This window comes from Lynx canadensis, chromosome C2 (assembly GCF_007474595.2).
Source record: "Lynx canadensis isolate LIC74 chromosome C2, mLynCan4.pri.v2, whole genome shotgun sequence".
NCBI lineage: Eukaryota > Metazoa > Chordata > Mammalia > Carnivora > Felidae > Lynx > Lynx canadensis.
The window spans coordinates 128736547-128760407 of record NC_044311.2 but is presented as its reverse complement, the minus strand read 5'-3'; positions in this window follow the sequence as shown (position 1 = coordinate 128760407).

Sequence of the window (23861 nt, the reverse complement as noted above, 5' to 3'; positions counted from 1 at the left end):
CTGTTGTTGTGTACTCTCTGTTTTTGTATTCTATTTGCCTAAAAACATTACAAAGAGAGAAAAGACATTTATTCTAAAATCACTTCTTAGTGAATCATATTGAGGCATTGTAATCATTGCTTTCTCAGTAAGTTCACAAACCATCCTGGTATGGTTAGCTGAACCAATTGTGTTCCACTTCATAAAATTAGAATGACATATACATTTTTAACATCTCTTTTTTTTGTCACAAATTCTCCAAAGTTCCTGAAATTAGTTTGGTGATCACCTTTGCAATACCCTGGGATACAATTCACAGAGGCCAGATATTTTAATGAATTTGTACTAGCAGAGGCTTTCTTTACAGTTTCCTAAATTTGGGGAGATTAGAATCCCTTACATAAATACTTATTTTACAATTTGAAGATTGTGGTCTTTGACAGAGATAGTAAAAAAGTAATTGAGAAATTACTCCATTCTTTCCAACAGTAGAATCCTTTAGTTTCTACTCAAGTAGGAAGCCAGAGTTTTTCTTGGTTTTCTTCTTTCTCTAACAGAATCAATTTAGTCTTTTCATTGCTTAGTCTTTTGTAAACTTCAATTCCCATGTACACATAAAACCCTCATTTTCTAGAATGGCAAATCTCATTTCAAAGCTATATATAATGCAGAAATTGTTATTATTTATTTCTAATCCATTATGGATTTTGTAAAATGTATTAAAGTGAACTGTTAGAATAATTACATATTAGGAGGTCACAGCCATTTCAGTTAACATGAAGTTTTAAACACTTCAATTGCTGTACATATCTTATCATGGCAGGTGGTTCATGGACCATGCTTTAAGTAGCAACAATCTAAAGTGTGAATTGGGTCATGCCCAATGAACCCCCCCCCCAGGTTATAAGAAACTCTAAGATGTGCTTTATTTCTTTTCACTGTCACTTTCATATGGATATGAGTTGGAGATAGATTCATTTACTCACAGTCTAGCTATCATCAAGGCAATAAAAGTCAAGAACTTATCAGCTTTTATAGGTATACAGAAAGTTAAAACCACCATCTTTTTATACTTGGCTTCAGTTCTCTCATGATCTGAATTTGAATTCCATCAACCATTTCTTTACCCATCTGAAGAACTGAAATGTATTCCTACAACTTGTTTTGTTTTCCCCAATGCATTTCCACTGTCCTGTTTGTGAACTAACACTCTAGTTATATCATCTTCCTTCCTAACAGATCCTATTTCTTTTAGAGTGTTAACATCCTCATTTACTGAATGCCAGTCTTCTAGGTTCACTCAACACTAACTTGATGATATATCTGAAATTATATTTACTTCTCTGCAATATATGTGTCACCTGAAGTAACGTTAATACAGGGAAAGTAAATTTGAATTTATGTGTGCATGTGTGTATGTGTTTTAAGCATGCATTTATATGAAGATAGAAAAGGGCAAAATACTGGTTTAATCCCTAAACAAGTTAGTTTAAGTGATGTATTACTTTTTGATTTTCATATCATCATATTTGCTTTTCCCCATAGAACAGGAAGGATGTACTATTTAGGAGTGTTTCCTTTGTTCTTATTTAGTTAATTAAAATTTTTCTTAGTAAGAACAGGTAACTTCTTTTAAAAACATGGTCTTCCACCAGTCCACAAGATTTGAGCCATTCTTAGACTATTATAAAGCATGATTTAAAAATTGTCTCTATTCTCACTTTTCTCATAACTAACTGCTATACCTTCAGATTTTTTCTCATTGCCAAAGGCTGTATTAGTACACGTAAATAGCCCTTGTTATCAGGAAACTCTCAGGTTCTTCAATTTTGTCATCAAGTTTCCAGTGGCAGCCTTTTCCCTACTTTGTTCTACAGGATGAAAAATGTATTCTTTAATACGCATGGTCCATAAGTACATAACTTTGGTAAATTATATCTGGTAATTTATTTTGAAAGTAACGTGTCCCTCTGAATCAGCACAAGTCAATGGCATATGAAATATTAGGTCCATCACATAGTCAATATATTCTTGAAAACTCAACCTACATTCAAATTGACCATGTCTACTAACATTTTTTAAGTCACCTGATACAATAGTTAATTGTCAATGGACATGAATAATTCCTACATCAGGTCAAGGCAAAACTACTCTCTCGTTACAGGCTACTTTCATATTCAGCCTGTGAAATAAATTTTTGTAGAGTCATGAAATAATCACATGGCATAATTTTCTCTTCTATATATTTAGCAAATGTTTGCGCATATTTTTGTATATATTTATGTATAAAATATTCAGTAGTTATATATATTTATAATAATAATTAAAATACAATTTATAAACTACATTTGCTGCTCTTTCATCATGGTCAGCAGTTTTAATTAAACTAAATTTAGTTTCATTTAGTTTTAATTAAACTAAACTTTCAGATTTTAACTTGTACAGATGTCAATTTTTTTTTTAATTTCTTGACTATAATTTGCACACATTCCATAAAATTCTACCAAATGGTAGTTAGTAACTCTAGCATTTTGATATAGTCAAACACTAGTAATCATCATAAAACCTGTCGAAAAATTTGTCATCCCATACCATTCTGACAAAAATCATGACAATGTACTAATGCTGAAATTTTAAGTTTCAAGATAGAAAATTAAATACAAATGCTATCCAGTGTTTTAAAAATTGATTCTGAGCATGATTCTATTTTTGAAAACCATACTCTTATTATAATAGAAAGTTTGTGAAGATGGACAGCTGTTAACTTCAGCTCCCTGCTGTTTGTGAATGCCACCCATCTTGAAAGCCACAAGAAGAACGTTTAGTGAGTGTGCATTTTAGTTTGAAACAAACAAATATGACTGTTCCCATGAAGGAAACTTGGTGTAATCCAAATGATTAAGCTGCACATATTTGTAAGGCTCATTCAAGGGATGAATATTTAGTGACAGCAAGTAAAGAGCAGAATATGTCCATGTGTTGTAGTGTGCCTAGGCAGCTTTAGGGAGCAAAGGGGACTTAAGGGCATTTAATTCAAACTTAATATTATCCTGAATGATAAGGATGAGACCTAAAAAGCTGCAGTTCTATTCTATGTACTCAAGGACACCATTGTCTCACTGGTATTCATATAATTCAATAGACTTCCAATTCACCAAGCACTCTTCCCTGATAGAATGTTGAATTTCATTTTGGAAATTAACTTTTACAACAAAATGGTTGTTTTTCAATCTATATTAATGGTTGAGTAAGTACAAGATATACCAAACATCATTTTGTATTATGGTTGCTAGGGAATGTGGTTGGTTACCTGTGAGAAGATACTGTCCTGGAAGTACACACACTCTCTGTCTCTCTCCAACTCTATTTTTTTCTGTCTCTGTCTCTCTCTCTGTCTCTCTCACACACATACACACACATCACTCCCTCTCTTATAACTTAATCTCAATAAGTTAACATAAAAGACCAGATGCTCCTCCTTTTTAAGTGTGTGTGTGTGTGTGTGTGTGTGTGTGTGTTACTGTTGTACGCATAAAGGCTGGCATCCTATGTTCCACTGGAGCAAATCTGTACTCAAGTGCTCCTTTGCTAAAGGGAATTTTTAAATGCCGTAAAGCTGTAGTCTTAACCTTGACTGTCTTTCATTCTCAAATATCTATTCAGTTATATGTGCTGAGTGACTTAACAACGAAGTGAGAAAATTCAGTGACTTGACATTTACAGTTCCCAACTGATTCGTTTATTTATTCAACAGAGTAAATATTTAGGCAGCAGAATTAAATTGGAAAATGTTTATCAAGTTTGAGACCACCTTTCTTTCAATATATAAAACATGAACCCAGAGGCCTACGCATAGAGAAATTTACCTATAAATGTGCCCTACAGAGAAGGGCACATTTAAATGTCCCAATAGGTTTTCATCAACCACTAGTTTGTTTGGGAAACTTCTGCCAATACATTAGGACAGTGCAATTGAAATAACACCTAATAAAACATAACTTACATGCAACTGCACTTTATTAATCATTTTGTATAATCTTACCATACAGGCAGTTCTCTGACTGTATTTTCTCACCTTATTTCAGACCAAGGATCTATTCTAGTTAGTTTGCCACACCTGAAGTGCATAGATCTTTCCCACCACATGTAACACCATGTCTTTATCTACACACTTGAGAGATTAGCTGAAAAACCCCTATACCCACAACCAGAAGACAGACTCTTAAACAGTGTCTCAGCATAAAAGTATAATAAAAATAGACAAAGGCTTGAGGTTTCTGCTTATAACAACATTGTATGGATAAGCTAAATAAAGAATATTGTCCAAAAAATAGTTTCCAATGATTCTCACGATGATTTTACTGTCATTAAGCAATAAAAATAATAACATCATGCCAACAGCCTTTGAAATCTGAGAATATATTGACATTCCATTGTCATAATGGAGAAAATAATTACAAACCTAACTTTTATATCAAAGTCAGGAAGCATATAATTGCAATTTTCCATGGACATAATCGAGAAAAAAATATATAGGGGCGCCTGGGTGGCTCAGTCGGTTAAGCATCTGACCTCGGCTCAGGTCACGATCTCACGGTATGTGGGTTCAAGCCCCACATCAGGCTCTGTGCTGACTGCTTGGAACCTGGAGCCTGCTTCAGATTCTATGTCTCCCTCTCTCTCTGCCCCTGCCCCGCTCATGCTCTGTCCCTCTCTCACTCTTTCAAAAATAAACATTAAAAAAAATTTTTAAGAAAAAATTACATATACATATATATAACTTAAAATTTACCAGTTTAATCATTTTTTAAGTTTATTTTGAGAGAGAGAAAATGTATTATTTATTTAATTAGAGATTATTTATTCTGACTTTGTTTATTTTGAGATATTTACTTTATTTAATAAAATTTAAGTTTATTTTATTTATTTTGAGCACGTGCTCTGGAGGGGCAGAGAGAGAGAGGGGGAGAGAGAAAATCCCAAGCAAGCTCCACACTGTCAGCATGGAACCCGACGTGGGGCTCGAACTCACAAACCGTGAGATCATGACCTGAGCCGAAACCAGGAGTTGTGCACTTAATGGACTGAACCATCTTTTTCATCATTTTTTATGTGTGATTCAGTGGCATTAATTACATTCCCAAAATTGTGTAACCATCAAGAATATCTGTTTCTAAACATTTTCTTCACCTCAAGTAGAACCTCTATACTCTTTAAGAAATAACTCCCTGTTTTCTAACTCTATAACCACTGAATTAAAATCATCAGAGCAATATGAAAGAATTTGAATTTTTAAGAACACAGCAGAAAAGTTTTGTGAGTAGGCCAGTCTGATAAACAAAGGAGGGTGGTGGGATGTTGGTCCAAGTTAATCTTCTCAACTAACATTTGTATAATCCCGAAGTCACATATTTAAAATTGAGGGTCCTAAAGATTCACTGTTATGTCCTGAAAACAGACTTTAAGCTTCTGTTTCAAATTCCATGTTTAAACATATAGAAGTTTCATATCTAAATTTAAATATATCATCTCCTTTCAAAATATTGATATTTTTATGAATAAACTATCAAAATGTTTTAGTTTGTTGCCGTTTTTGTTTGTTTGTTTCAAGTACTAAAAATAACAGTGTGTTTCTAGCAGATAAATGGTAGAATAGTCTCTCTGTATTCTGATTTTTATTTACTTATTATGTCCAATTTGCTTCCAATATTCTCTTGTTTAGGAAAGAAAACTCAACTTAGTTCCCTTGAATATTCTTTCCCTATTACTTCCATTCACTGCGTGTTCCCCCAAAGTTCAATCAACATCATGTTTCTAATATTAAAGGTTATTAAACATTAGAACACCGTTAGGTCTTTTACCAGGGCTTGGAATGTTTCTGTAATATTTGAATTAACATCATCTGTGAGTTTTTCCAACTAATTCGCAAGGAATCAATGCTAGCTCCCATATACCACTTTGTTAAGAAAGTGGTAAAATTTTACTCTGGATGAACTTGAAGTGAGGACATTGTGTTCACAACCAGATTGGAAGAATGAGTGCAGTTTACCCACATGTAGGTCCTCTGAGGGGCATTGAAACTTCAGCAAGTGAAAGAGCTGCCTTTCCTCATCTTTTCTCCTTCATTTCTCTCTCCTTTCCTTCTTTTTCTCACTGCTTTCCTTCCAAATGGAATTACGGGTGGAATGTTACTCTTTAGAGTGTAAAAAACGAAAAAGAACAAATATTAATTTCTTCACTGAAGTGAATTATATATTTCAGACTAAACGCTTTCTCGCAGCACTGCCACCATTGTGTGCTAAGGTTCTGAATTACAATCGGTTTTCTAAGTATTTAGGTCCCACCCGATATTAAAACAAATAATCTCTATTTGAAATATAGTTTGTGGTTTTCATCCGTTTGTTCTTCCTCTCGTCGCTCAAGTTTAGGCATCAAATTGCACTCGGTATATACATTTAAAATCCCAATCCAAATGATGCAACTCTGCAGTAGTAATTTAATCTGAAGTGTTATGTTACCCTAGTGCCATTTCACGGGTTTGTAGACTTGCTTTGCTTGTGGAATCCCAACTGTTCAAGTTTTTAAGAAGGGTATACTTTACTAGAACTTTCTGAAGTTTCATTTTATCACAGAACTAGCATGACCCTTTAGCCATGGCCAAATACATGTAGTTTATGCATTTCGAATGATTTTTAAAGCTATGTGTTCAGTTTAGTGCCAGTGCACATTATAATCAAGTGGTCAGGTTTTATCCACATGGTCACTTGATGAAGCTGAATATAAAGCCAATGCAAGAGGCTAAAACAACATCCATTTTTATGCATTAGACATTTACATATGTTTTCTAGGAGTAATTATGGATGTTTACCTTTTCACTATATTTTCAATTATTGGTATAATTGATATTCTTCCTTCCCTTAAAACAATTTGCTTCCCACCTCTTCTCCTAGGTCACACTTTTACAGTTATCTCCATAGCAATATCACCATCTAACAGAAAGATATATCTTCTGAATGGCTAACAATACAACGTTAAGTGTTAGAACATAACATATTTTTCATGTTGAAAACATCTGGAATTCACAACCAACTGATATATATAAATATGTCTGTGGATCTTTAACAGTTACCCAAGGCTGAGCTTGCTTTCTGAGTTAGAATTCATTTACAAACAACTCTTATTAACCAGTTCTGTAGAGCAATAAAACCAACCTTTATTTCAACATCAAAAAAAAAAAAGTTTAATTTACAAGTGAAGTTGCTTATAAAGACTCAATTTGCCCTTTGTGGAAAAGAGTTTATGGTGGAGTTGGGCTGTATTACCAACCTATTACTCGTGCACTAATACCTCTATTTACTGGCTGATTATGTCCTCTGGCAAAATTCGGAACTGTCTACTCCTCTGGTGCAAACTAATCAGTTTTCAAAATTAGTTATTGATCTCAGACCTATTGTGGAGGACCAATTTAGTGGTGGGCTCATTGAGTACTGAAGTGACACCGTTTGCATAAGTAGCAGAGAAAGAGCAAATATTGTGTTCAAAGACAGTGTTTAAAGGTAGTTTTCTATCACAGGGAATTAACAAATACAAGTATTCAAGGCTGCTAAGTTTCTGTCGTTAGAGATTAATGATGTAGGCACATCCCTGCCAGTCACATGAACTTATGCTTTTCATATGTACATTTGTTATTCATTTTCTGAATTTAAATAATTAATGGATGGTAAGTCATTTTCTTTAACGTTAAGAGACCATTTCCATCTGTTTCTGAAAACTTAATTTTTTATTGAATTTATGTGAGGACAACTAAAGGGAGTTTTCATTTCACAAGTATAAAGTGATTACTTGCTGATGAGTGTGTGAAGGGAAATGCTAGAAAAAATCAAGCAGAAATGAGGAGTCCAAAATACTTCAGTGTCTAAATTCCACTTCATATTCCTCATAACTTATCCATCATTATTATTTCACTCTTGGGCTTTTTTTTTCCTGTTAGAAATAATTTATTAATGGTTTGCTTTCAATACTTTGCTTTAGGAAATGTTACAGATAATTGAGAGTTAACAGTTTTCTGAGTATCTCAGAAAAAAAATTATGAATTATATCACTTGGCTGGCTACACAGGTGAAAACTACTCAAAAACTGTTCTTGAGTTTTCTCATCAATTTGACATTTCTGAATAGAGGTTAATTTTAAAGGTTAAGATGCAGAATTTATACAAACAACCCCAAATAATACTGGCTTATTTTTAGCTATAATTATTTTTAAAAATGCATTCCACGTTAGCAATACATGAATTGACACCCACACCGTGACCATAGCTCAATACTGGGAAGAAACGTAGAGGAAGTTACAGTAGAAATATCTTTTTATCCACACCCAAAAAACAAATAACCCAGTGAAGAAATGGGCAGAAAACATGAATAGACACTTCTCTAAAGAAGACATCCAGATGGACAACAGGCACATGAAAAGATGTTCAGCGTCGCTCCTTATCAGGGAAATACAAATCAAAACCACACTCAGGTATCACCTCATGCCAGTCAGAGTGGCCAAAATGAACCAATCAGGAGACTATAGATGCTGGAGAGGATGTGGAGAAACGGGAACCCTCTTGCACTGTTGGTGGGAATGCAAACTGGTGCAGCCGCTCTGGAAAGCAGTGTGGAGGTTCCTCAGAAAATTAAAAATAGACCTACCCTATGACCCAGCAATAGCACTGCTAGGAATTTATCCAAGGGATACAGGAGTACTGATGCATAGGGGCACTTGTACCCCAATGTTCATAGCAGCACTCTCAACAATAGCCAAATTATGGAAAGAGCCTAAATGTCCATCAACTGATGAATGGATAAAGAAATTGTGGTATATATACACAATGGAATACTATGTGGCAATGAGAAAAAATGAAATATGGCCTTTTGTAGCAACGTGGATGGAACTGGAGAGTGTAATGCTAAGTGAAATAAGCCATACAGAGAAAGACAGATACCATATGGTTTCACTCTTATGTGGATCCTGAGAAACTTAACAGGAACCCATGGGGGAGGGGAAGGAAAAAAAAAAAAAAGAGGTTAGAGTGGGAGAGAGCCAAAGCATAAGAGACTGTTAAAAACTGAGAACAAACTGAGGGTTGATGGGGGGTGGGAGGGAGGGGAGGGTGGGTGATGGGTATTGAGGAGGGCACCTTTTGGGATGAGCACTGGGTGTTGTATGGAAACCAATTTGTCAATAAATTTCATATATATATAAAAAAAAAGAAATATCTTTTTATATTTCTTGTTGATGTGGGTTGCTAACCATTTTCTAATCACCTTGACTTTCAACAACACACTGATCTTTTTCTTTTCTCAAGCCCTTTATAAATGTAGGTGTGCATACGTGTCTACTATGGCATGTAAATATAAAATATAACCTTCAATACTGTTTTAATTTAAAATATGTTTAAATTTTCCACTAAACTCTGGTATCAAGAGTTAAGATTATTTTAAGTAAGAAAAAGAAAAAAAATGTTTCAATAAATATTTAGAGGTGACTACTCACACCTAAATGAAGTCAACCTTAAGTGGAGTTCCTGTGAAATTAGAAAGGTGTGAACAGCTCTTTAAGATGTAAAGGTGATACAGACTCTGTTGTTTTTTTTTTTTAATGTTATCACAGAATTTCATAATTTAAGAAATCCACTTATAGTATTTTCATTATAATAACCTTTTTAATACCTGGGAGGAAAAAGCTGTAGTGTTATTTGCATTGTAAAAATATAAAGTAATATAATCAAGAGAAGATAACTAAGAAAACAAAATGTAAAATTTTCAGAACTTCATATTATTAAAATTAAATCTACCTCATGATTGCTGTTATCATTTGTCAAGCATCTAGTAGTTTCCCTAAGATAGCAACTTGAACATCCAATAGTTTATTGCATATGAACACACGTATGTCACTGGCACTGGGCACAGTTAAAAAATCTAGGAACATTAGCAAAATTTTGCCTTGGGCCAACATTGGGCCCATATTCAGTCAGATGATGTCTTTAGGACTGTGGTTTTTAGCCTTGCCGAATCATCAGAATCTGCGCTGAAGCTTGTTAAAAGATACAAACCCTACTGAATCAAAATTTCCATGGATAGTTCTAAATATTTATATTTTATATGCTAATGTGCCACAGAGGGAAAAAAAAAAACAAACAACAACAAAAAAACCCACATAGTTTAGATTTCCCTGGACCTCAAAGGAAATTGTAAAATAAATCCAAATATGTGATAGCTGAAAAGGTGCACATATCACAATGTTCCTTTTTATTTTTTCAAGAATGCTTCACAGAAAATTTTTGGTGTATGGATCTAAGACATTATTATCTAAACACTTCAGCTATCAACTTAAAAATTAGGAAATCATGTTCATATGTTTTTACTCAAATTAATTTAGGAGGATAAAGGGAAGACTAAAACAATTTTTTAAAACATTAAAAACTCTGTATATTGGGGTCAGAACAAAATGTTCTTCCCTTTTAATACTGATTATTTGGAACTAGTCCTAAACCCTATATTCTTAGTAATATGATCATAAAATGTGTAACGGATCTGATTACATAAACATGGTTATCTGGATCAGTTGTTTTAGTTTAAGTATTTCATCTTCCAAATATTTGTTTTGATCAATCTTAGTTTCAACTAACATTTTAAAGAGTTCTTATATAAAAGAGATGCAGAATGAATTTCAAATGAAAATTTCAGAAAGCACATAGAACTACAATTGTGCACCTGATCAAAATATGCCTTTACCACAAAAGGAATTTCGTACTGATGAAGCCCCATGACTATACAGAGTGATCTAAAGAATAAAAGTTTTATGGAATACACGCTTCTTCTCTAGACCTGTTTCTGTTCAGATATTTCATAGAGAATTTGGCAAATTTGAGCACTGAACTTTTTATCTCTATTCCCATACTAGCGTTGCTTAAACTTTTACAGACAGTAAAGCACTAGATTATATAAAAAATAAGCAGCAATAAAATTGTCCAAATAACTTTTCCTCTATTCTTATTTATTTTCCTTCGTTTCTCCAAGCAGTCCCTAGAGAGATAGCCTGTAAATCAAAAAGACCTCTATTATCAAAGTACTACAAAAAGCTACTCGGAAATATGTAAATTTAAAAACTAGAAAATTAAAGTTTTAAACATAAAATCCATGAAGAACAGCCAAAGGGAAAAAAAAAAGCCAGAATAGTTTTCAGATTCTATCCCATTTGTTTTATTCTCTCCCCACCTCTAGGACCAACTGAACTCAAGGCTAATTATAACACAGACACAAAGGATTAGTCACTGCACTAAATGAAAAGAAAAGAAAAAGAAAATATGATTTTGAGTTCAACTTCAAGGGTGAATAGCAGATTAGAATATTTCCCCATGGAGGAACAAGTTAAACAGTAAAGTGTGACATTGTTAAAGGTTGTAAATGTTTTGTGGAAATGGTGAGAATCCAGGATTGCTTCTCATACATGTAGTCATTAAGGGAAAAATGGATAGTACTGGGGCTGGCATCACATTGGTTTTAATTCATATTAAGGTTTAAATGATTGATCAAATTTTTGATGACCTTTTGAATTTCATCCAGCTCTTAATAGACTCCAAATATATCATCTTCATTGCCTTAGTTGTTATCTAAATAAAATAATAAGGTTTGATTAGATCACCAATTATAGGTCGTTCTATGTCTCAGATTCAGATTCTGCTATTCCCTTTGCAATGGAAGTATTTTTCTTCTACACTTTACATTGACATTAGTGCTTGTATTTCCACTTTGTTTGTTTGGTGCTCTAGGAAGTAATACACTGGATATAACCTAAAATTGTGAGCAGCAAGCAGTTCAGATTTATTATTGTTCATGACTTATAGTCATTACAATTACCTAGAAATTGACTAGTTACTAGTTGATCTCTTTAATGACTAGAAAACATTTCCATGGGCCACTTTGTAATTAATTATTATAATCAAAATATCACATCTAAATGTCTTTGATACCCCAAATGGACTTTAAGCTTTTTTTTTTTTTTTTTTTTTTTTTGGTATTTCTAAAAGATCTCCTACTGCCATGTCACATGATGTCACATGACTAAGTGGACAAGGATATAAGACTAAGAAGTAGACACAGGCACTGAGAGTCAGCAAAAGGCTTGAGCCGACAGTGTGCTTGGGTGAAAATGGTGGACTAGGAGTGGAAAGGGTGATCTCCTGCTTATTAAGCTGAAGCCACCCATCTTCTGGCTTATAGCAGAGGTCTCCCTGCCAGCCAAATCCAGAGAACCTGAACATCACTTCCATGGACAGAGATGACCTGCGTTCTGGCAAGCCTACCTCTATCGCTGAAATAGGACAAGGTATACCTCCCAGGTATACATTAGAGATCAGTAGCCTCTGCCTTCCCAACTCTCCTTGCCTTCGTGTTTGTGTGGATTCAATAAACATCTGCAAATGTTCCAACTCCTATTCCTCAATCATTGCATAGCTGTATCTTGGGGCCAGTTCTCCACCAAAGGGAAGATATGTGTGCCCATACTGTGCAGAGAGAAAGGTTGGAACTGTGGAAAGCATATATGCTTTAGCATCTAAATCCTTGTTTTGATACTTGATAGCTGTATGATCTTAGTCTAGAAGTTAAATGTTGAATCTGTTCTTTCGTGTCCATTAGACATGAAAAAATAACATTTTCTTAAATTGTGATAAGAATTAGATATTTCTGTAAAGAAACTTGCACAATGTCATAATGCAAAAGGTAGCTGCTAAGCCATTATTATTTTAATATTGATTCTTATTCCTTTCGTGGGCACTGGTATAAGACTACTCATATCAATAAATTTTTTCCTACTTGTCCTTTTTTTTTACATTCATTTAACTAGGCAGATCTTTTATTTGACTCATAAAGATTGCTTAAATGCAGATACTCATAGTTTATTGACTATAAATGATACATGTATAATATTTATTGAGGGCCTATGTTCAAGAGTTTTACCTGTGTGATTCCTTTTTCTTTCCATTTTACTATGGGAAACTGAGTCATGGTATAGTTAAGTAAGAATTCCCAAAGTCATAAGCTAGTAAATAGCAGAGCCAGAATTTGTGAACAAGTATGCTTTAAATCTTTTTACTCTGTGTCTTATATTAAGTCTTATAATGAGAGTAAGATGAAGAGAAGAGAGAATATGAGCAAATACATAACTGATGAATGGGAAGATAAGAAGTGGAGAGGTTATGGTTGAATAGGTAAGAGCTTAGTCACTGTTATTAAACTGTTTGGGTTCAAATCTTAACTTTTCACTTGCCAGCTCTGTGACTTCAAGCTAGTCCACTCACCTGCCCTCAGCTTTGGTATCCTAATCTGTAAAATAAGACTAATAATAATAGTGCCTGTATTTTGGGATTCTGTGAGGATCCAGAGATAAAATACCTGATACACAGTAAGCATTCAAACAATATTTGGTATGTTTACCATGGGTCCAAAACAGGAGGTTTAAGATATATAGAGAAAAAATTTCATCTATACATCTCAATTTTACCTGTAACAGCTGGGTAATCAGTTTTTGCGTTAAGTGCAAGGCCCCTCACAACATTCAGCAAGCAGCATACAAATGCTACACTAAATGTGCCATTATTAAATGTCTATCATAGCACAGAGAGTTTGCTAGGCACTTTGTATACAACCCCTCTAACTCTCACATCAAATTAGTAGGTTAACTACTACTGTAACCATTTTACTGATGGATGTAAAGGTAAAAAGACATATCCAGAATTATACATACACACTTAAGACATTAGCAAAACATAAAAAAAGAACGCTGAGGACTTAGTTTACCATGTACATTTTCCCCACAACACTATTTCCCTCTTGTTAAAATTGATTGCTTACATCTCAGATCTCACAAGTCTTGCATTGTTGGTAGTATTAGAGAAGTGACCAAGATCTTTTTACATCTTGACTTTGGAAGGTTTACATGTTGTTTGGGTTTTTTTTTTGTTTCCTTGTTTATGTTTATATTTTTCCTGATATTTGGAGTGAATTAGAATGTGCATGACATGATTTGAGTATGCAAATTCCTAGTTACACTCAAACATCACATATAAATTTTAATATTTTAATATATTTCCAATAATTTTTAAGTATTTCTGATAATCATCCAATAATGATTGAGAGAGAAACTGTCCATGGCAAATAGATCTAGGGTAACTCTCTCTAGAATATATATGAGGCATAGTGTCTTGTACTTTGGTCTTGTAGATGTATTTTATATTTATACAATTTCTAATATCATTATAGGTAACCATTTGTTCCAGGAAGCATCTACAACTCTTTAATTTAAGCTATGCTAATCATATATATTATTAACATGATGATATATATTAATATATTATGGAAGTCTCATAGTTATCTAATTAATGTCTCCTCTTTGGAAATTTACATGAATTTAACATGCATAAAATCAATAGTTAATATTTATCATACAATTGTGAATCACATATATGTATATATGAAATTTTAATAACAAAATAACTGATATTCTGGTAAAATATCAATGATTAAGACAATGATTCAAACTTTCTATGTTTCCCAGAAGTGTCTTGCAATTCATTCTTTCCTGTTCTACTAGCTTCCAGTGAAGGTTACATCTTGAATATTTCAATTTTTAAAACTGAGGATGGTATACTGTCACAGGCAAGTTTTCATCAGGTTTGTACTGTTTGCCAGAAAACCATCATAAATATTATAATTTCATCAATGATTGATGGATACCATCAGCCAAATATGCGACATTCACTCTCATTATGTACGTTACCTTTTTTACAACACGGTTTATATTTTAGAATGCTGTTTCAGTGGTTTACATTTTTCAAGACTTTATATCTCCCTTTTAATCATTTTTAAAAGTTAATTCAGTGACAGCTGTGTAACTGTGTGATCTGTCTCAGTGTTATTCTACCCAGCATGGATAGCTTTTCATTAATTTATGTTTTAATCTAGGTAATGTGTGTTTTGGTACTACAGCATTTGGAGACTTATACATTTATTAAATAAAGACTCAAAGCAAGTGAAAGGCATTTCTTTAACTGTTTGTAAGGTGGGGCTATCAAGTGGTTCAGTTGAATATGAACTGATTCAGTTCAATGAGCTTTGAAAAGAAGTGAAAATTGCAGAATTCAATAAGGTGGCTAGGAAATTTGACCTTACCTACTGCAGATTTTAGAATCCATACATAAACATGTTCATATAGAAAACAAGGTTAAAGTATTCCTTCTGGAAAATAATGAAGCTTTAAAATTTAATGACTAATTGAAATACCAGGCCCCTTTTGTGTGACTGTGGCTTCTCTCATTATACTATACCAGAAATTGAACTGGTCTGCAAAGCACATAGAGGGTCTTTGAGAGACTAGTCTTTGTTGCAAGAGAGTCTCTAAGCTCCAGTAAATTGTTCCAATAACCTAATTTTATTATTTTAGAGAATATGATGTACTCTGTCTCTAAGTACCAAAGAGCCACAAAACCTGAGACAGTACATTTGCTGAATCATATATCAAACTGAGAATGATTTGTTAAAAATAATTCTTTTGAAGAATATATTCAGCCTCAGTTGTATATCCTCGGCTGGCCACATGCTGGTTTTTCTCTCTTGATTTCTACCCTTTTAGCTTTCCCTTTATGTCTTCTTCCTGGTTATAAAGAGAGCATTCCAGTCTCTGATAATGACTTACAAGCTTTATTATAAATTATTGGGGGCTTCGGAGATTTAACAAAGAGGACTATTTTTTTCTTAAGCTGTGTTAGAACCAATCATATCAGAAGGGCTTTGTGTATGTGTCTGTGTGTCTGTGTGTTTGCTAGTTTTAGAATTTTTGAAGCAGACAGTTGTTCTTTGAAAATCATTGTATCATTAATTTTTAAGAATATAATTATAGTGAGTGCTATAAGAGTACCTTGCAAATCTCTCCAAAGGGACGAAATAAAGCCAACATAGTTCAAAAGTTCAGAATTCAAAGCTTCAAAGTGTAAGCCTGGAAGAAAGGAAATTCCTCTGGGACCACTATCATTTTCTTACATTTCCACCAATGCTTTACTGGTTTGTTCTGAAGAACCATTCTCCATAGACCCCTCATTACAATTTCTGTTGTGACTGGCCACAGTCACTTGAAAGTTGGGTTAAAAGACAACGTATTTATCCACGTTGTCATTTTGCTTCTCTGTGGTCAGGGGATTCATCACTTTCTCAAGGGCCTAACTCTACCATTTCCTTTACTTTCGGGAAAGAAGATTTTAAGAAAATGCTACTGTGTGACCACAACTTATTCTTTAAAAAGAAATGTAATATATCATTTAAAGAAAGAAAATTACCAGGAGATAAATTTAGCCAGAATTCAGTTATTTAATTCATATTTGAGAGGTGACCTCACTTTGTAGCCAAATCAGGGCTAGAAGTACCCTTCTAAACATGATGAAAAACTAATGTCTTCAAATGAGTGAGCCTTGTGGCCTGGACGGGTGCCAAGCATTTGGTTGGCTTCCATTTTCACTAGCTTCAATCGACAAGCTGGAAAAGGGCTAAATGGAAAGTGGCAGAGGAGTCTTTCCAGGAAACAAAACTGGTAAGGATGCATGAGGACTGATGCCTGGCTAAGGCAATGAATCAGTGCAGTGAATCCATATTAGCATTGTAAATGGCTCAGTTGGAATACTTAGTAAACCAATAACATTTCACTAAAATAAACAAATGACAAATGATTATTTAGCATGAGAGAATTTCTAAAGAAGAAATTCATCTCATATCAGCACCTCATCTGTTAGTTTCTTTAGATTTGATTATTTTTATTGAGTCCCTTCCATTAGTCATGTGATGTCACATATATCATCTTGTTACTTTTCATTGCAAATTTATGAAATGTATGTGATTGCTATTTCCATCTTATGGACAAGAAAAACCGAGTCAGAAAGAATTAAGGAATTTTGGCTAACATTACATATTTAATATATTTATGACCGAAGATTCAAGTTCTCATCTGCCTTATTTTCAATCCAGGCTTTTCCCATTGCTCTATGAACTTCTGCCTTTGAGAGTCACGTAATAATTAATGTATATTCACCTGTTGTATATAGTTACTTACAATAACAAACTACTGAAGAAAAATTGTATGAAGGAATATCTTTTCTCTGACTTAAAAATGACAAAAGCCTTTTTTTTTCCATTCCAAATTTAATCTCCTATGATTAATTGCCCATCATTTCTCTCAGAAACTTCTGCCTCTCAAGCTATGATTGACACTGATGTGTTGCTCCCTTTAACATGGAGATGATGGTAAAAGGATTACAAATCCTACTATAAGAGAAAGATATACTAAATATTCCAGAATGTTTTGATCTAAATATATTGAATTTGAAAAAGATCCAATTACTTAATAGCTATATAAACTGAACTTATGTAACCAGGTTTACTATCAATTTGGGCATGGTTGAATTAACATAAGTTAGATTTTTATATGTGGGATGGGATATATTAAAAAAATGAAGGATAAACACATATATGTGGCAGGAATAAACATCTCAATTTTTCCCATAAAAAATGAGCAAGCTAAAAGGCCACACACTCTGAATGTATCAATTTGACTTTAGTTGTCAAAAGAAATTTCTTCATGTGTGTTTTTTGCTTCAGATAGACAAACACATGGTAGTTTACCGAGCTTAAATGAAAATCATAACATTTACATTTTCGCATGCAGTTTGTAGTTCAAAAGGCTTCTATTTTGCAGGCAAATTATTGAGCAAAACTAAGAGATGCAGATTCAGTTAAGAACTTACTAACTTGATTCAACTCACCCAGTGGTGGTGTACTAAGCCCTCAGCAATTGCTAAATGCACAGCAAATGGAGCTCATGTGGCAGGTAATACAGCCGTGAGCAGGCTCTAACCTGGCAATTCAATCACAAAGCAGATTAAACAGGTTCAAATAATATACTTACACTAAACTTCATTTTGATCACATCTAAATGCAAACCCTGACAACTTCACTGTTTAACATCTGATACTTGTGTTTCTCAAATAACCTTAATAGAGACTGTATTTTTCTTCTTTCCTTTTCTCCTTTAGCTCAAGAGCCCCCATGAGAATCATAGCTAACACATTAACAAATTCTGTAGAGGAAATTGCTGGTGGACCTCTTTCTTACCAATTGATCTGTAAACATAAAAAAATAAAAAAAAAAAAAAAAACACTTGACAAGTTTCCAGTCTCCACAGAAATCTCACCTGCTTAGTTAGGCTCCATCCCTACAAAGCATCTTACGTTTGGGAATGAAGCACATTTCACTACCTTCCATTCAAGAAAAATACTTATGTGGATTGATTTTTTGTGGAAATTGAATATTGAAAAAAATTTTAATATCTCTTCATTAACCTGTCTAGTACTCCAGTTTGTTATTTGTTGCTGACTTTTTTTCTAAGAAAATTTGAATATATAGTACAGTGTTAATTGTATTTTATTAGTAGGAGGGGGCATGGCTGAGACTCTTTGTTCACATTCATGAACATATGTGCATATATGCATATATATTATGTACACAAATATAAGTGATGCTTTTTATAATAAGGATGACTAACAGCAAAATAACATTATCAGCTTCTAACAAGTTAGAGATAGGGAAACTTACTGTTCTTTTTTTTTTTTTTCTTTTTTTTTTTTTTTAATTTTTTTTTTTCAACGTTTATTTATTTTTGGGACAGAGAGAGACAGAGCATGAACGGGGGAGGGGCAGAGAGAGAGGGAGACACAGAATCGGAAACAGGCTCCAGGCTCTGAGCCGTCAGCCCAGAGCCTGACGCGGGGCTCGAACTCCCGGACCGCGAGATCGTGACCTGGCTGAAGTCGGACGCTTAACCGACTGCGCCACCCAGGCGCCCCTTTTTTTCTTTTTCTTATGCTTAAAGTTTTTAAAGAGCTGTTTAGTTGTTCAATATAGAAGTAGTGTTTGTATTTCATAAGTTATGGAACATTCAGCTGACATAAATAACCTTGGCCTGTCGTCATGAGAGGCCTCTGTGAACAGAGTTTATTTACCTCGTCTTACAACAAGATAAATTGAGACCCAAGTTCAGCTGTGTCAAAGCATAAAATTTGTATCTTTCCAAGTTTAGGCTTTCTTTTCCCTTTACTTTTCCATTTGAACCTAAACTCTGCCAGTACTAGTGCCAAAACCTTTGGCCAAGTCCCAGAAACTCAGTGGGCGATCTGCTCCAGTAGTCTGCTGAAAATTACCTACATCAGGTAATTATAAATTTTTTTCCTTACGTCTCATCATGAGAGAGGCAGAGAAGCATTAAAAAATGTTTTGGGATGCCTGGGTAGCTCAGTCGGTTGAGCCTCCAACTCTTGGTTTTGTCTTGGGTCATGACCCCAGGATCGTGGGAAGGAGCCCCCAGTCAGGCTTCACACTGGGTGTAAACCTTCTTGGGATTCTCTCTCTCTCTCTTTATCCTTCTGCCTGGCTTGTGCATGCATGCTCTCTCTCTCTCTCTCTCTAAAACAAAAACAATAACAAAAATAGGTTTTGAAAAAAGAAATCACTACAGAATTCAAGTCAGTATACATACCACTGTATTAAGAATACTGCAGGAAAAAATATTTATAATATTCACATTATTATTGAACATAATAATTAATGTAGAACCCAAAGCCAAACCTCTACTGTGAAGGAAAAAAAAGTCACCACGTCTTAAACCCTATTATCAGTAATATTGTCTTCATGTATGATAGATGCCATATTTCAATATGTCATGGACATTAACTACAAACACAGGAGACATGTCATGAATTTTTCTGAACAATAGCTCTCAAATTTCAATGAAATAGTGAACATTTAAAAGTTCTAACTATGTATGAGAACTTGTGCTTGGAATTCAAATAGTAAGATAATAAAAAATTAGATAATTGTGCTACCTCAATCCCATTACACAAGTCTCCCTGTCTAGCTGAAAATGCAATAGACAATATCATCTTTTAAGGGCTATCACTCCATTGACAAACTGCAGTAAATTGGAGGCAGGGATATGACAAACCCAAGGAAAGAAAATTCCATATGATGAATTTAGGGTAAGCTGCGGCAGTATGAGAAGTTTTAAGTCCCTGTTAATCACATAAGAGATAACATTTCATAACACTTCTTCTAATTGGGATGATAATATTAACAAATCACACTATTTCCATTTCTAAAAGAGTCTTTCTAGAAAAGATTAGCCTTTTCACATTCATGAAACAAAGGGAAAATTTTATCTAATATTTTATTTGAAAGGCAAAATTTTGGGGCGCCTGGGTGGCGCAGTCGGTTAAGCGTCCGACTTCAGCCAGGTCACGATCTCGCGGTCCGTGAGTTCAAGCCCCGCGTCAGGCTCTGGGCTGATGGCTCAGAGCCTGGAGCCTGTTTCCGATTCTGTGTCTCCCTCTCTCTCTGCCCCTCCCCCGTTCATGCTCTGTCTCTCTCTGTCCCAAAAATAAAATAAACGTTGAAAAAAAAAAATTTAAAAAAAAAAAAAAAAAGAAAGGCAAAATTTTACCACATTAAAAAAGACAAAAACTCTAATAAACTGCTTCTTTTTGTATCCATTAAAACAGGAGGCAATTATTTCGACCTATTTCTTAAGCCTTCAAAACCTCTTTTCTTATGGGGGTGGGGCGTAATTCTATTATTTGGGGAGAAGGGAAAATGTTTGATGAAGGGCTGGCCAGAAACTGTCATGATCTAGTAAAGCCCTATGAATTAACTTATTTGATAGTCACAAAATAGCTATTATTTTTAACTTGGGCTTACAGATGTAGAAAGTAACCTGCCCAAGGTTGATTACCTAGTAAGGGGGAAGTCTAATACAGGTGATCTGGTCACTGAACGCATGTTTCTCACAAGCTTTGTAATTTATTTACTTATTAATTCTTCTCTGTTCCATTAACCCCCCTGGTGTTGCATTTACCATTTTGGACTTCATTACAAATTTTCATTTCTAAATTCCTATGAGATCTCTTGCTTGAAATGTGCCTTTTTCACTTAGTCTTTAAACCCATCTATTCTTAGAAATGTTCTTGGCCTCTCTCCCCCAGCTATTGGTATGGTAGCTCTTCAAGAGCTTTGTGGGATGGGAATGGCTTGTTACAGTTGGCTAAATGATACCATTCAGAAAAGCAGAAATGGTACAGCACTTAAAGGCAGCAAAGATATGTCTTCATTTTCCTATCTTCCATAATAAACCATCCTCATTCTGTATGAGGATTCCTTCTTAATTAAGAAAATGAAATGAACCCCCATAATATAGTAATAGTATTTGATGCAAAATAACAAGATGCTTAGAATGCAGAAATGCGGGGCGCCTGGGTGGCGCAGTCGGTTAAGCGTCCGACTTCAGCCAGGTCACGATCTCGCGGTCCGTGAGTTCGAGCCCCGCGTCGGGCTCTGGGCTGATGGCTCAGAGCCTGGAGCCTGTTTCCGATTCTGTGTCTCCCTCTCTCTCTGCCCCTCGCCCGTTCATGCTCTGTCTCTCTCTGTCCCAAAAATAAATAAACGTTGAAAAAAAAATTAAAAAAAAAAAAGAATGCAGAAATGCTTTAACATAAATTTGTATCTAGGGGCGCCTGGGTGGCTCAGTCGGTTAAGCATCTGACTTCAGCTTGGGTCATGAACTCAGTTCCTGAGTTCGAGCCTGCACTGGGCTCTGCACTGACGCTCAGAGCCTGGAGCCTGCTTCAGATTCTGTGTCTCCCTCTCTCTCTGCCCCTCTCCTGCTCATGCTCTGTCTCTCTCTCTCTCTCTCTCTCACAAACAAATAAACTTAAAAAAAATAAGAATTTATATCTCATTATGTAACATATGGAAGAAACCGGTAATATAGGCATGAAATATACATTGTACAAAATACATGGTGTGCTCTTGGGACTTTGCAACAATTTTCAGCACTTCTTTATAGGGTGCTTCAGCCCAGGGATTGGAGACAGCTGATGTAGAGGATTGTTACTCCACCTCTTGTCTCGGCTTGACATTTCATATAACAGCGACAATGATGTTAAAGTTGTTTCCTCTATTTTCCCCAAGATTTCTTTCCTGATTTACTTTTGGAAGAAACTGTTACTTTTTGCCTTACAAGAGCATCTCCTGATTTATATTATTTTTTTGAATTCTACCTTTAACTGCATTTTATCACTGTGGTTGTGAAAACATCAATACTTTTTGAAATCCAAGCATATTTTTTTAATTAGGTCAGTTTTCTTAACAGTTAAAAAAGCAAATGTTTCTAAATAGCGTATCTCCAAAACTCTTTTGACAGACATGCTTTAAATTATATACGTAGGCATGCCAGGGTGGCTCAGTCAGTCAAGCGTTAGACTTCCGTTCAGGGCATGCTCTTGTGGTTTGTGAGTTCGAGCCCCGTCAGCACAGAGCCGCTGGCTTCAGATCTTCTGTGTCTGCCTCTCTCTGCCCCTCCCCCACTTCCTCAACTCTCTGTCTCTCAAAAATAAATAAACCTTTAAAAAAATAAATTATATAGAGTGGAAGAGAGCCAAAGCATAAGAGACTGTTAAAAACTGAGGGTTGATGGGGGGTGGGAGGGAGGGGAGGGTGGGTGATGGGTACTGAGGAGGCACTTTTTGGGATGAGCACTGGGTATTGTATGGAAACCAATTTGACAATAAACTTCATATATTGAAAAAATTTAAATAAATAAATAAATAAATAAATAAATAAATAAATAAATTATAGGGGTGCTTGGTGGCTCAGTCAGTTAAGCATCGGACTTTGGCTCAGGTCATGATCTCTTGGTTCATGGGTTCAGGCTCTGCACTGACTGATGAGTCTGCTTGGAACTCTCCCCCTCACCCTCTCTCTGCCCCTCCCCACTTGCACTTTCTCTCTCTCTTAAAATAAATAAATAAACTTTTAAAAAATATTTAAAAAACAAATTTATAAAATAAATTATATACATATGTTGATTTTGCAAATGAAGGCAGGATTTAACTGTGATATAGATATAACTAGAACTCCAGTATGCTAGATTAATGACCATAGAATAGGCATTCCTAAAGTGGGCTGCTAGGGGATGCCTGGCTGACTTAGTTGGTAGAGCATCTCCCGGTTATGAGTTCAAGCCCTTTAAGTAGAGATTACTTAAAAATTAAAAAAAATAATAATGTTTATTTATTGTTGAGAGACAGAGTGCAAACAGGGGAGGGGCAGAGAGAAGGGGAGACACAGATCCAAAGCAGGCTCTAGGCTTTCAACTGTCAGCACAGAGCCCAACACAGGCTGGAACTCATGAGCTATGAGATCACGACCTGAGTCAAAGTCTGACACTTAACCGACTGAGCCACCCAGGTGCCCCCTCCAATTTTTTTAACTAAAAAAATAAAATAAAATGGACAGATAGGGAGTGAGAATATAGAGTCTCACGCGCCACCGAATTCCAACTCTTTGAAAGGAAACTTAAGCCTCTACCAGGGTCAAAGTATACTATTTTTTCATGGCGTTTTGGTTAGAAGTTCTTAGAGAATATGAAGTGGCAATATGTCTTAAATATTTAAACTGAAGCTCACTTCACAGAATCTGAAAGAGAGGAATAGGGATTTACAGATTCAATTTAGTCAATGTGATAGAAAACATGCAGAACAGACATTTTCCGGGTAGATGAAACATGGAAGTATATTGTACTGTCTTCATGTTACTTTGTAGCTTGTGTCTCAATATCCCAAAGTATAAGGCCATTGTTATTTTTCAATAATATAAAATAAATTTCTTTGTAGATTGAATAACACTTTCACAAAAGCACACAAATAGACGTTGCCATTAGCATATTTTTTTGTTATTGTTTTAAGCATG